We start from the raw sequence: 12,637 nt of genomic DNA, 5'->3' as shown, positions 1-12,637 counted from the left end.
TGGAGTAAATGTCCCGAAAAGGTAAGCTGATCTGGCATTCGACGGGGACGTCGAATCTTTAGGGTGGATGATTGTAACATCCTAATGGGCCAAAGTGGGCCCAAAATTAATTTAGTATGGGCCGGTGGTACTGTAGCAGATCGGGTCGGTACTGTAGCCTCCGGACTTCGGGATACTGTAGCGCGTTCGCTGTTCACCAAAAACGGTCCGGCTGAAAATCGCTGGTACTGTTCACGGGTACTGTAGCACCGCGAAAACACTGTGCAACCAGGTTTAGTACCATACTGGAAGTCCTGAAATCGCCGGATCGACTTAAATACCAGGGCCAGGGACGTGTAGTAACCTTCGGTTAACCGTTTTGAACGAAGCGAGGACGAAAGTTCAAGCGGGTTGCTACGCGGGTGGGACCACTCCTCGAAAGAGTGGGCCTGGGCCATGTATGTCGGGACTGGACGTTACAAGGCGGTGGGCCACGAGGCGCGCGGCCGGTGCCACCATGGTGGCGTGCACGACGGCGAAGACAACGAAGCGAGTGTTGCTGGAGTCATCGGCGTGTGGCCGCCTTGCGAACCCAGCGAGATTGGGAGAAGATGCGACCAGTCTTTGACTCGCACTACATCGCTAAGACAGGAACCCTACAAGCCCAATGGGCCAGACCTAGCTTTACGGGCCCCATTTTTTTGGCCTTAGAGGTCGTTCCGTGACAAGCCACTAACGTAGCCAGGAGCCCTCTGGTTCTACCGGCCGAACTTTCCAGTGCTTTTTCTCAGTGCTAAAAATCGTCTGGCCGTCTCGCTAAAGAGGTTAAGTCATTTGCCACTTAGTTGTACTCTCTCTCTACTTGGAACACTCCGAATCTCTTACAACAAGTACATCACCCGCAATGAAGCACGAGAAGCAATGGTTGGGGTTGGTGGACACATTTAATGTCGCTTCTCCTTACCATCAGATAAAAACGATTCACCGTCCAAGCTATACTATTTGTAATAGTACCTAGGTAGTATGCACTCGTAGGGACGTTGTGGTAGTTTCTAAGTAATATGCAGGACCATGCACGACCATTTAAACTGCTACGATTTAGGACACATGCATGGCCACGTTACTCCCAGGATGGTCGGTGGTTGGGGTTGATCGCCATTACTACATCTACCATAATGGCTTTGTGCTTAGCGTCGCTTGCGGTTACGCCTACCATGACCCAAGTCTCCCCACGCTTTTCTCCCTCTTGTTGGAACCTTGTCTTGCAACCGTATTAGTCCTTAATGGCCGGTGCAATGTACTTTGTTTAGGTGAACACACGAACGTGCGCATCAATGGAACTATATACTTATATGTATACAATGATGAGGCCCAGTAAGTGCCAGCACACTGGCACAAAGAACAAAATCTTGTAAATTCTACTACATACCTAGGTGGTTAGTTGAGGTGTAGCCACATAGTACGTGCATTATTGTGCCGTATTGTTAGTAGACACGCCATCCTTAGGTGCCACACATGTCGTTGTGTGCATGGCCTACGCCTGCTTGTTACAGAAATATGTTCGCACTGTACCTTCGTGGTCCGCGTTCACATGTGAGTAGCATCAGTAGTGACCCACGTCCCCTCGTACCCCTTTTCTGCACTCTTGTCGGACACTTGCCCTACAATCGTACTACTCAGTAATGGCACCGCACGTCACTCGCCTCGAACGCGTGAAATTTGGTCAATTTGTTCGTAGTGATCCCACGTAGGAACCCTGGTGAACCACGCCAAGACCATAGACCGCTCTGCCTTTATAAGCAGACCCTGCCTTAGCCGGTAGCACTCTTTTTTGAGTTCTTGTCGGAACCTTGGCTTACAACCGTATTAGTCTTTAATGGCCTCAGACATCGCTCACCTCAAACGCATAGGACATGCATTAATGCATGGCCTGTTTGTGCATTGTTATCCCATATTACTAGCAGCTACGCCATCCATAGGTGTCACGCGTGCCGTAGTCTGCATGGCCTACTCGTGCTTGTTACATAGTTAGGTCTACACTGTGGCTTTGTGCTCCGCGCTCGCCCATGAGCCACGTCAATAGTGACCCATGCCTCCTTGTACCCCTTTTCTGCGCTCTTGTCGGACCCTTGCCCTACAGTCGTACTACTCAGTAATGGCACCACACGTCGCTCGCCTCGAACGAGCAAAATCTGGTCAATTCATTCGTAGTAATCCCGCGCAAGAACCCTAGTGAACCACGCCAGGCCCACAGACCGCTCGGGCTTTATAAGCAAAGCTTGCCTTGGCCATTGGTGCCACCACTCATCGCACTTTAGCTCGCTTAGGTTTTCTCTTTGAGCAAGCTTTTTACTCGGCCCTTCTTTGTAGCCACGACCAGAAATGGCAGGAACCTGGGTTAGTAGTTACTACCTAAACGTTCAGGGTTTTCCTAGAATCCTACACGCCACCCTGCAAAAGCTCGGAGTCAAGTATCGTCCCGAGTATGAGGGCCGTGAGTATCAGAAACATGGCACCGATCGGTGTGAGGTTACGGTTTACATTGGGAAGAGTGAAGAGTTCCCCGACATCACCGAAGCCTGGAGTGTGACCGCAATCGGATTTAGCTTCACCGACACTTACCAGGTTGTGGCCCGCAAAGCTTTGCGGTACCTTTGCCAGCTCTATGAAGAGCCCGTTGCCTGTACCCCCATGAAGTTCTTTCCACCCTTGGATAGGAATCGGCGGCCATGGATGGCTCGCATGGAGGCTTTGCAAGGTCGTGATGCGCAAGAAGATAGTCCTACCGTGGTGCACTTAACCACGTACCTGCTTGCTCTGGATGAGCAGTATGACCGGCAAGCCTTAGAGCTGAGGGCGTGCCTCCGGCGCGCCGAAGAAGCCGAGATCTTCACTCGGATGCTCCAGGTGCAACTCGCCGAAGCGCATGCCAGTGCTGCAGCTGCTGAGAGCCGGGAGGCTGCAATGTCAGAAGCTCTGAAGGAGGCCGAAGATCGGCATGTTCATCAACTGGGTGAGGCCTATTTGTTTACTAGGGCCAAGCGGAGGGCGCTGGTTGATGAAATGCGGGATGCCCCGATTTTGGAGGGGATCCCTATCCACCCAACTAAAACAAGGAGAACCGGTGATGTGGAACTGCTAGCGCCTCCACCTTCGGAAGTGTTAGAAGCAGACCCCTTAGTTCCTCTCACTCAACCATTAGCGCGAGAAGTTGCAAATCCATATCCAGTACAATAAAAGAATCCACCGAGCACAGGAGTCAAGCTACGTGGTTTCAAGGTGGATTAGTTGCCTTGGGATGCTCCTCTTGTCGTTGTTGTCATCCGTAGTTATTGGACGCGTGTTGTAGATTCACCTAAGAACAGTGAATCCTAATTCACTTTTTGTAAACCCTCGCGTTAGGGAAAGTATTTGTGTTTTAGTTTTCCTATTTTCGCCTATAATGTAATGCTATCCAATGTTGTACTTCAAATCTAAGTGCGTTAGTTGCTTGAACCCAACTCCATCAAATACTTCTTTCCACTAGAATAGGCACCATGTAATGACAACCAACCTCACCAGCCTTAAGTACTAATACGATGAGAAAACATATTAGCAATATGAGGTTTCCTATACCAAGCAAATCACCCACAGCGAAGCGCGGTCAGCAATGGCTAGTATACCTAAATAGGGCGTGATCAAGTAACCAAATACATATTGATGCAACAGTGTTCAAAAAAAATTGCCGCAACCATAATTCGTATTTCAACCAACAACATGAGTGCTAAAATGACATGGCAGGAAAAAAGAGGGGAATCTGCCTATTTCAAGGCCCTAAAATTTTCCTGAATTAATAGACTATAACACTGGTATAGAAAAGATTTTTAGAGGCGGTTAAAATCAGTTTTCAGAGGCGGTTTAGAAAACCGCGACAATGCAATTGATTGTAAAAATAAGTAATTTTCAGAGGCGGTTCTCTTAAGACAACCGCTCCTGCCTTGAGGACCAACCAACGACGTGTAGACTTTAATTTTGAGCACCATCCGATGTAGCGCAACAGTTAGGATTCGAACTCGCAACCTCTCGCTCCGCGCACTCCGTCCCCTACTACTACACCACATAGTCACTTGTGTTGAGATATACAATGCTATCCATTGGTACTAATATGTATGGATCTTGTAATCAATATTTGGACTATGAAACGACCTTAAATGGAAAAAAAAATTCAATTACAAAGTTTTAGATCTCTTTGAGCACTACAACTTTCATATATGACATTTCTCCATCCAAGGTCATTTGAGAAATTCAAAATTTTGAAATGAAAAATCTGAGATTTAATTTATATATTTGTAACCCTCAATGATCTCAAAAAAAATTTATCAACTACAAAGTTTTAAATCTCGTCTAGCTCTACATTTTTTATATAATTTTGTCTTCATCCGACTTCATTTAAAAAAAGATATGAATTTATTTGTGCTGCGGCTATTTTCAAGGAGTCAACTGTCTCTGAAAATCGATTTTCAGAGGTGGTTGTCTTAACTCATTTTCAGAGACAGTTGACATAAGCAACTGTTCTTGAAAATAGCATTTTTAGAGGCGGTTCTCTTAATGGAACCACATTTTTAGAGGCGGATTTCTTAATGTAACCATCCCTGAAAATGAATTTTCAGCGACGGTCACGAAGCTACAGTGCTCTCTGGCAACGTTAGAGGCCGTGTGCTAGTTTAACTGCCTCTGATAGAAAAGGAACGCATTCCTAAAAATCTTTTCTGTCCTAGTGTAATATAGAACCGAGACAACTAAAACTAATTAACACAATCATCTCCTCAGCTAGAATATAGGCTTTCTTTTGTTCATTCCTTTGTCACAATCTAATTTAACCTGGCACAGTTTGAGTTGCTCAGTCCATCTTCCTAAATTAGTTTCATATATATACCTACGTTTTTATCGGACTTTGCACTCATCAGTATCAATGTTTCTTAGGGCATGCACAACCCACAGACGGGAGGTCGTCTATAAAAGCCTCGAATCCAATGTACAAACAGCTAGAGAGACTGACCGTACAACCCACAGACAGGGGTCGTCTGCGAACGGTTTAATACTTTGCAGGTAGCCAAGATCATTCATGAATATTATTTTGTATACCATTGTGTTGCTATTTAATATGTGCAAGTATTCAGTACACTAGAAATAAGACCACAACAAGTAATATGTGCAAGTATTTGGTTTACTAGAACAACAAGAATTCCCTTTCACATATATTTTAGGACTGAGAACCGAGTGTTACTCTCCTCCCTTGCTTGCGTTCTCCATTCCCTTCCTAGTTGTGCTGCCACTAGAATCGATCCAAGAGAGCAAGGTGGTTGCACGAAGCCACTAAAGATGAGGAGAAATCGGGCTGCTACCAGTGCATCCTCGATTGCTGTCGAATGAGGATAAATCGATGGTGCCAGATGAAGGTGTGGAGGAATCCGTCGCCACCAAGCCATTGCCGCCACCCGTGAAGGTTGGGACCCTGCCGCAATGACTACATCCTTGCTCTTCCTTGCCAGTGCCACGCCCTAGCATTGTTCCATCATCGCGCGCTCCGATGCTCATGGCGCCGTCGCCGGCGAGCACCGGTGACAGCTCCGGTGCTCTGAGCCACCAGGCGCGCCCGCAACTGGATCCCGAGCGCGTGTAGCCTAGAGACGACGCCCGTAGAACGCTGCATCTGCCGTCGCGTGAGCTTGGGAGCACGAGCCGCAGTCGTCGCCTGGTGAGACGACGACCCCGCCCGTCTCCAAGCTTGCCAGGGACGTTTTTGCAAAATATACGGTATACAGACGGCGTAATTATTGCCGTTGTACATGCCCTTAGCAACAGGAAACAGTGAACCAATAAGTAACTAATCCAGCCCTGTTAACCTAAAATCTGTAAAAGCAAGCTTCACTCAGCTCTTATTTTTTAAATTTTTTTGTTGATCAGTTGAAGTGCATATTGATGCTGCGCTAACTTTTTCTCGGTTGGGTAATGTACTAGCAGCCTAGCACTTTAATCGATGGCGGCAATTCTGCGTTCTTCAGTGTGATTCAGACAGTTCGTCGTGCCTTCTTAGGGTCAGGGGAAGGGACCCTCTCTGTTCGTGCTCTCCACACTGGTCGCAGCAACCGAACGGCGTATGCCTCCTGTGCCATGCAAAATCATCAAAAAAAAATATAATAATTAGTAAAAAAGAAGAGCTTCTTGTGCGATCGTAATAACTTTTTGGGCTGTATTTTTTCTTCCAACTTTTGCAGGCTAGTTAAGGGGCTCAAGTTAAATATATCGTTGCCGCATCTGGAGCAATGGTTGGTTTCAATAGCCGCTGTTGGTACGTTCATGTTGGGGTACCAGGTTGGCTTAGCTGAAAAATGCCGAGCATCCAGCGGAAAGCAAAACCACGACGACCTAGGTTAAGGTTTTCGCCAAACAACAGAGGATTTTTTTTTGTTTGTACCCAATCAAAAAAAATATGTCGCAGTATATAGTTATTTAACATACTTGTTAACTGCTGCTGAGTTACACTGGTTAAGCCGATGAAGCTTCACCAAACAACAGGATGGGCATCACGTTCTAAAATTAAACCAGATTTCGGGATTATTAATTGCATTATGTGTCCATGTAAAAGGAATTGGATAAATTCTTGAAATTTATTTTTATGATTTTTTGGATATACTTTTCTAAAATATTTCCAGTATGACTGACCTTTAAGCTCGGTTTGATTTATTCCACTGTGACGTAGCGCCACATCAGCAACCACCCAGATGAAAATGGTTTTGGAAGTTAGAGAGCTTAAGGGAGGTAAATTGGAGTATGGAATGGACTCGTCTGGAGTCTAGTCATCCAAGCAAGCGGCACCGCCAGCCCATGAAGCCCACATTGATCAGTCAGCCCAGCAGCAGATAAGGAACCCAGCCCATCGAAAAATTGGACAGCCACCTCGTCTCCAACCTTGTCTCGCTTGCAGACTCGACACCGGCCACCGGCGGCGGCTCCAACGCAGCTGACCGCGCCACTACTGACCCTGAAATCCCCCCTCCCGCAATCCCGCCTAGGCGCCTTCCGGTCACAGAGCCCTGCGTCGTCCCTCGGGCCCCGTGTCCGAAGGCCGACGCCTGGACCCGCCTGCTCTTTGCCTTTCGCTGTGCCGCTGCATCGGTCCTTCATGGGCTCATCATTCTGGGAGCGTGCGGCCATCCGCAGTTCAGCATCGCCGTGCCGTGCCTCCTGGGTTAGTTGCCCTAGCGACTGAAATCCGATACGCAGAGCTCGAGTATAATGTGGTGTCTGATTGTGATGTGTTTGCTAGTACTTTGCTTGCTAGTGATTACTGCCTGGCGCATGTAGGATACATCTTGCAATTTTTTGTAGCACGGTAACTTTGTTGTCGCTCTATTCTACACTGGTTGCCATGTTTTATCTGTTTTGTTATATGTGATTAATCGATGAGTCTAAATTTAACTTTAAGCACACACTTGTGCTCTACTTTTGTTGGAAGTATTTTTTTGCATTTAGCCGGTCAGTTTTCAGTCCAGACATATGTTGGGCTTTGCCTCTGCAATCCAAGCTGAAAAACTGGCATTTCATTTTATTTTTTTACATGAGTTATTTGGAGAAGACTTGATTGAGGGTGGAATCAATTTGAGCATTGCGAAAGTAGAGGGACAGTAGTGCTCTGGTGGCACAAGTAGAACATACAAATGAGCCAGCCTTTGTTTCCTAAATGATTGTAAGAATTGGCTCATGTAAGGGGGCTTCACACTGCAGTCATCAAAATTACATTATAGGATCACCCTCATATAAAACTTATTTCCGCTGACCTGTTCACTTAGTTGGCTCTTAGGAAAAGAACTTCAAATTCTCTGAACCTTCAGAAAGAACTTCAAGGTATCTTGGAACTGGTGGCATTTCAACATCTATCACCCCTTCCAGAATTTTGACAACTTCCCCCATTGTTGGTCTGGAGCTTTCATTACCATGAACGCACCAGCAAGCAACCTTGCATGCTCTTTCTAGCTCCCTTTCATTTACACCATTGACCAATTCTTTGCTCAACAGTGACTGTACTTCTCCTTCATGAAGCTTTCTCGCAACCAACACTGGAAAAAATGTTGCCATGCTTGTGTCTTTGTGCTCCAGATTCCTCCTTCCTGAAATGATCTCGAAAAGCGTCATTCCATAGCTGAAAACATCTGCCTTTGTTGTGATGGCTTCACCACTTATCCATTCTGGTGCGAGATATCCAACGGTTCCTCTCATAGATGTTAGAACTCTGCTAAAATCTCGGCCAAATAACTTCGCCAATCCAAAGTCTGCCAATTTTGGAACAAATGAAGCATCCAACGATATATTTTGTGGTTTGATATCGCAGTGTATGATGCAATCCCGGCACTCCTCATGCAGATAAGCCAAACCCTTGGCAATCCCTACAGCTATTTGATATCTTATTTTCCAACTTAAAGTGGTACAGCTACTACCAAACAAATGTTTATCGAGGGAACCATTGAGCATATACTCATAGACAAGCAATCTCTTCACTCCTTCAGAACAAAACCCAAGCAGCCAAATCAAGTTCATGTGATGAATATTTCCTATGGTGCTCACCTCTGCCCTGAATTGCTTGTCCCCTTGCTGAAAGCCCTCGAGCTTTTTTACTGCCACTGTAGTGCCGTCTGATCCAGCCCCTTTGAACACAGAGCCGAAAGACCCTGCACCTAACCGCTCTGAGAAGCTCCTAGTTAGGCGTTGCAAATCACTGTATTTGAATCTGATCAAAGATTCGTCACCATGATTTAAACCATCTATTGTTGTTGTTCTTCTATGAAGAAAATATAAAATGGCCAATCCAGAACTTACAGCAAAAATTCCACCAATGATTATCCCAATAAACAACAACTTATTGTTTCCTGAGTTGGGTAGTTCTGATGCAACCACTCTAATAAAGATACTATCACTTGATCCATCAATATTGTCTTGTAGATTTATCAAATGGTTGTACCAAACCAAGCAAGTGCCACTATGAGAGTAAGCTGTGCAGGAGCAGTTTTTCAGGCAAATTAATTCACAGTCATGAACACTGGTTGCGTCTATGTTGTGTGCGTCATCTGGCAACTTCACACTATTAATAGCATAAAATCTATCTTGCTTCACCTTCACTGAGCCATTGTTGCCACACTGCAGTGGGATGTTTCTCCTACAGCCTGCTGTCCGGTCATCTAGTTTCCAGTTGTTTGGGTGATTCTCACTGAAGCCCTTGAGGCAACTGCATGGTGACGCATCATTCTCACTACATGTGCTGTATTCCCCACACACACCATAAACACTGCACTTGGCTTTTGGTTTCGTGAAAGAATTTGTCCATGCTTGTTGTGCCTGTGCCCATACCAAAGTCTGAAACAGACCTGACACGTCAATAATAGTTCTTGTGAATATTAGTGCATCATCCTTAATATTGTATGTGAAATATGCCTCCTCATCATTGTCAACAAACTGGAACATAAACCTTGAGCTGGGATAGGGATTGAGAGGTGACATCTCCGGCACACCACTGAATCCATTATCAGTCCAGTTGCCAGTAGTCCAGTACACCACTGATCTATTCCATTGCAGAATATATTGCGGTGAGCCATTTCGATCTAACTGAATGGAGAACATCCCCTGCGCTGGGTCACCATGGTCTTACCAAGAGATCATCCGTTTGATGATGCCAGTTTTCTTGTTACGACTGAGCTTGTTTCCTGGGAGCCATGTGTCTGTGAAATCATCAAAACTCTGCCATAACACAGCAGAGGTATTAGCCTCATGTCGGACTACAAGGTTCCCATTGCCGAGGAGCACAACCACTGTGGAACTAGCAGCTGTGTTGTTCTTGATATTGGTAGACCAGAGGGGAGATTTAGAATGGTTTAGTAGAAGAACCAAATTGCCATCATCTGAGACAGTTAGTCTTGATAGGAGTGTATCAAAGACTGGTTTCTCTCTGTTTGCCACCCACACTATAGTCTGTTCTGGGATTTTATTGTACCAGATGCCTATGTACCACTTGCCACTTGATGTTTCAGCTGCTAATGCAAAATAAGAGAAATCAGATCATAAAAAAAGGCTAACTCATTACATTCTGATTCTAATATTGTGTTGTTATCTTTGTAGTAGTGATAAGGTTGGGACTTGGATTGAAAATTCTATAGTGCTTCTCTACTGATCACTTTCTGAAAAAGAACAAATCCCTAATGAATATCACATTCTGTTCGTTTTTATATCACAGAAACATGAGTGCTTTTCTTTTAAAAAATAGTACTCACCTGCAGGTTGGAAGAATCCCAATGCAAAATTGCCGTTCTGAGAGATAAGCTTCTGGTCACCGGAGAGCTGCTGATTTGCAGTGAGGGAATCGGTGGCATGCAATGGAGATGGTTGGAGAGACAGTTGCAGTAAAAGTAAGGATAAGGCGCATGGAGAAAGCCAGGTAGCCATACTAAAGGAAAAAAGAACTTTCAAGGTTAGGAAGAGGTACTTGTTGTGAACTCACAGTTCACATGCACTCTGGCTCTGGGTGTTTATATGTGCAACATCTACTCATGTTAGTGGTAGCATTGATCTGACTTTTGTATGTATTCCTCGTCTTCTCTAGGAAAATCCTGTGCCGTGACGCCCTCCCGATGTTGAAGCCCTTATTTAGAAGAGGCCCTTGGTTGGATGCCCATTTCAGCCAACAATACCATATTCTGAACAACCGTCAGCAAATCAAGGTTTATTATGCTATATGCAAGCTGACTTGTATTGTGTCTGTATTCTCCAACTTTGAGAATCGTTGAATACTTGAATTGGTAAAGGGGAAGTTGGGACTTGGAGGCGATCATCAGCGATTGATGTCTAAAATTAGCAGCACTAGGTTGTTTGAACTGTGCTAAAGAAATGGCGAATTATGATGCCGTCAAGCTAAGGCTTTGGTTAACATTAAGAACATAGTGTGTTGCTATTCTCCACCCCCATTACAACTTGTTCAGAAAAATAAGGCCGTGAGAATTTATTCTTGACCATTGGTGATGGCCAAGACGATTTGATGACTAAGGCACTAAACAATCTACGTTCAGACAGCAGCCAGCAACGGCCGCTCTATGGGTTTGTTTTATACAGTGTCTTATTGCTTCAATTTTCACACAACATTTGTTTCTTTGCGAGGTTGAAAGTCAGCAGTAAGTTGCATCTGCAGCTACCAATTAGCGAACTTTGTTGACTTGCTCACCAGTGAGCACCAAACTTATTTGGCTTTTGGTCATCATGCCACACATTCGAGGAACTACGGCACATTTTGGTTGCGTCGCCGGACGGCCTTGGAGTCGTCCAATCCAAAAACTGAGCCACACATTTCGTTTGGATCGTCTCGATCGTCAGTTCGTCACCGAGACACCGACTGGCGACCGGTCCTTAGTCTAGTCATCCGGCGGAAATACTTCGGACGTCTCCGTCCGATCTCCGATGGGATCGTACGTACTGAACCTATATTACAAACCAAACGCCTATAACAGCTGGTACTCAGCTCAACTCCAAAAGACAAAGCGAAAGTCCACAGCACCGAGGTCTGCATTCCCAATCCGAAATTCCGAACGGCTGGTAGCCTGTGGTACACCAGCACTCCAGCAGAACACAGAGACACACCAAACTGAATGACAAAGTGGGACTGAGTTCTGAGGCTTATGCCAACACTCGTTTTGCATGCACTGGGGCCATCATGTCGATCAACTCCCATTTCGTCCTAGTTCCGGTCTTCCGGACCACCAGCGCGTAATCTTTGACGCCGACGAGCTTCTTCTGCTCGGGTCTCAAACCGAAGAGGCCCATCGCCCTCCCTGCTTCGGCGCCTCCCAATAATTGTTTGGAACCGAAATTTGAGTTGATTTTGGTGGTACAGCCGTGCAGGGTGATTTTTTATGTTGACTTTTTGCAGGCTACTGTGAGGTCAACATCCAAATGTGGCTTCCGTATGCCAATTTTCAATGTGTTTGCACATGCCAATTTTGATTTTATTAAAAAAAATTGTATTTTCACATGCCCATTTTACATTACTAATCGGAGGTTCCATGTTAATTCTCACGGAATGTGCTAGAAAAAGAAATAGATTCTAGAAATCCTTATAAAAAATAAAAAAGATCCGAACATCAATTCGTTATACTCTAATCACTATTTATAATAATAGTCATTGGATCTATTATATTTTCTAAAAATATAATCACTTCTACTGTTATGAAAATAACGTAACATAATCTCTAAATCTGCGTATGAATTTCCCACTTATACCATTATGAAACATAATCTAAAATAACACTCTAAATTTATGTCTAAATTACTTGCCTACTCCATAATATATAATCTAAATTAAAGTACCTCTTGAAGTTATATCAAAATTACCCACTCTGCGATTTAAATGTATCAATGCTATTGATTTACTATTATTATAAAAAAAATACTACATAGATATATATTTTTTTAAATGAATATCTTGAGCAGTGGAGGAGGTTGGTGTAGACCAAAGTTTGCTATGACCTGTCTAGTTTTTTAGATTCTTTGTGGTAAAGAATGATTATTAGGATTAAATATAATATACTCTTGAGGTTAGCACACTTGATCCATCTTATATCTCACCTCAAATTGTACCCTA

The 12,637-nt window shown here is 44.7% G+C and overlaps 1 long non-coding RNA gene and 1 pseudogene across 1 annotated transcript; one reads left to right on the top strand and one right to left on the bottom strand.

Annotated features, from left to right (window-relative positions):
* The first annotated feature begins 6,914 nt into the window (after positions 1-6,914).
* LOC136459617 (uncharacterized) lies at positions 6,915-11,078 on the top strand. Its single transcript, XR_010760237.1, has 3 exons — positions 6,915-7,210; positions 10,287-10,488; positions 10,610-11,078. It is a non-coding gene; the product is annotated as an uncharacterized lncRNA (long non-coding RNA).
* LOC136459616 (G-type lectin S-receptor-like serine/threonine-protein kinase At2g19130) lies at positions 7,715-10,452 on the bottom strand (annotated as a pseudogene).
* Positions 11,079-12,637: the final 1,559 nt, after the last annotated feature.

This window comes from Miscanthus floridulus, chromosome 6 (genome assembly GCF_019320115.1).
Source record: "Miscanthus floridulus cultivar M001 chromosome 6, ASM1932011v1, whole genome shotgun sequence".
NCBI classification, from domain to species: Eukaryota; Viridiplantae; Streptophyta; class Magnoliopsida; order Poales; family Poaceae; genus Miscanthus; species Miscanthus floridulus.
Note: the sequence above shows the minus strand (reverse complement) of the source record. Positions and strands in the feature narration are given on the sequence as shown.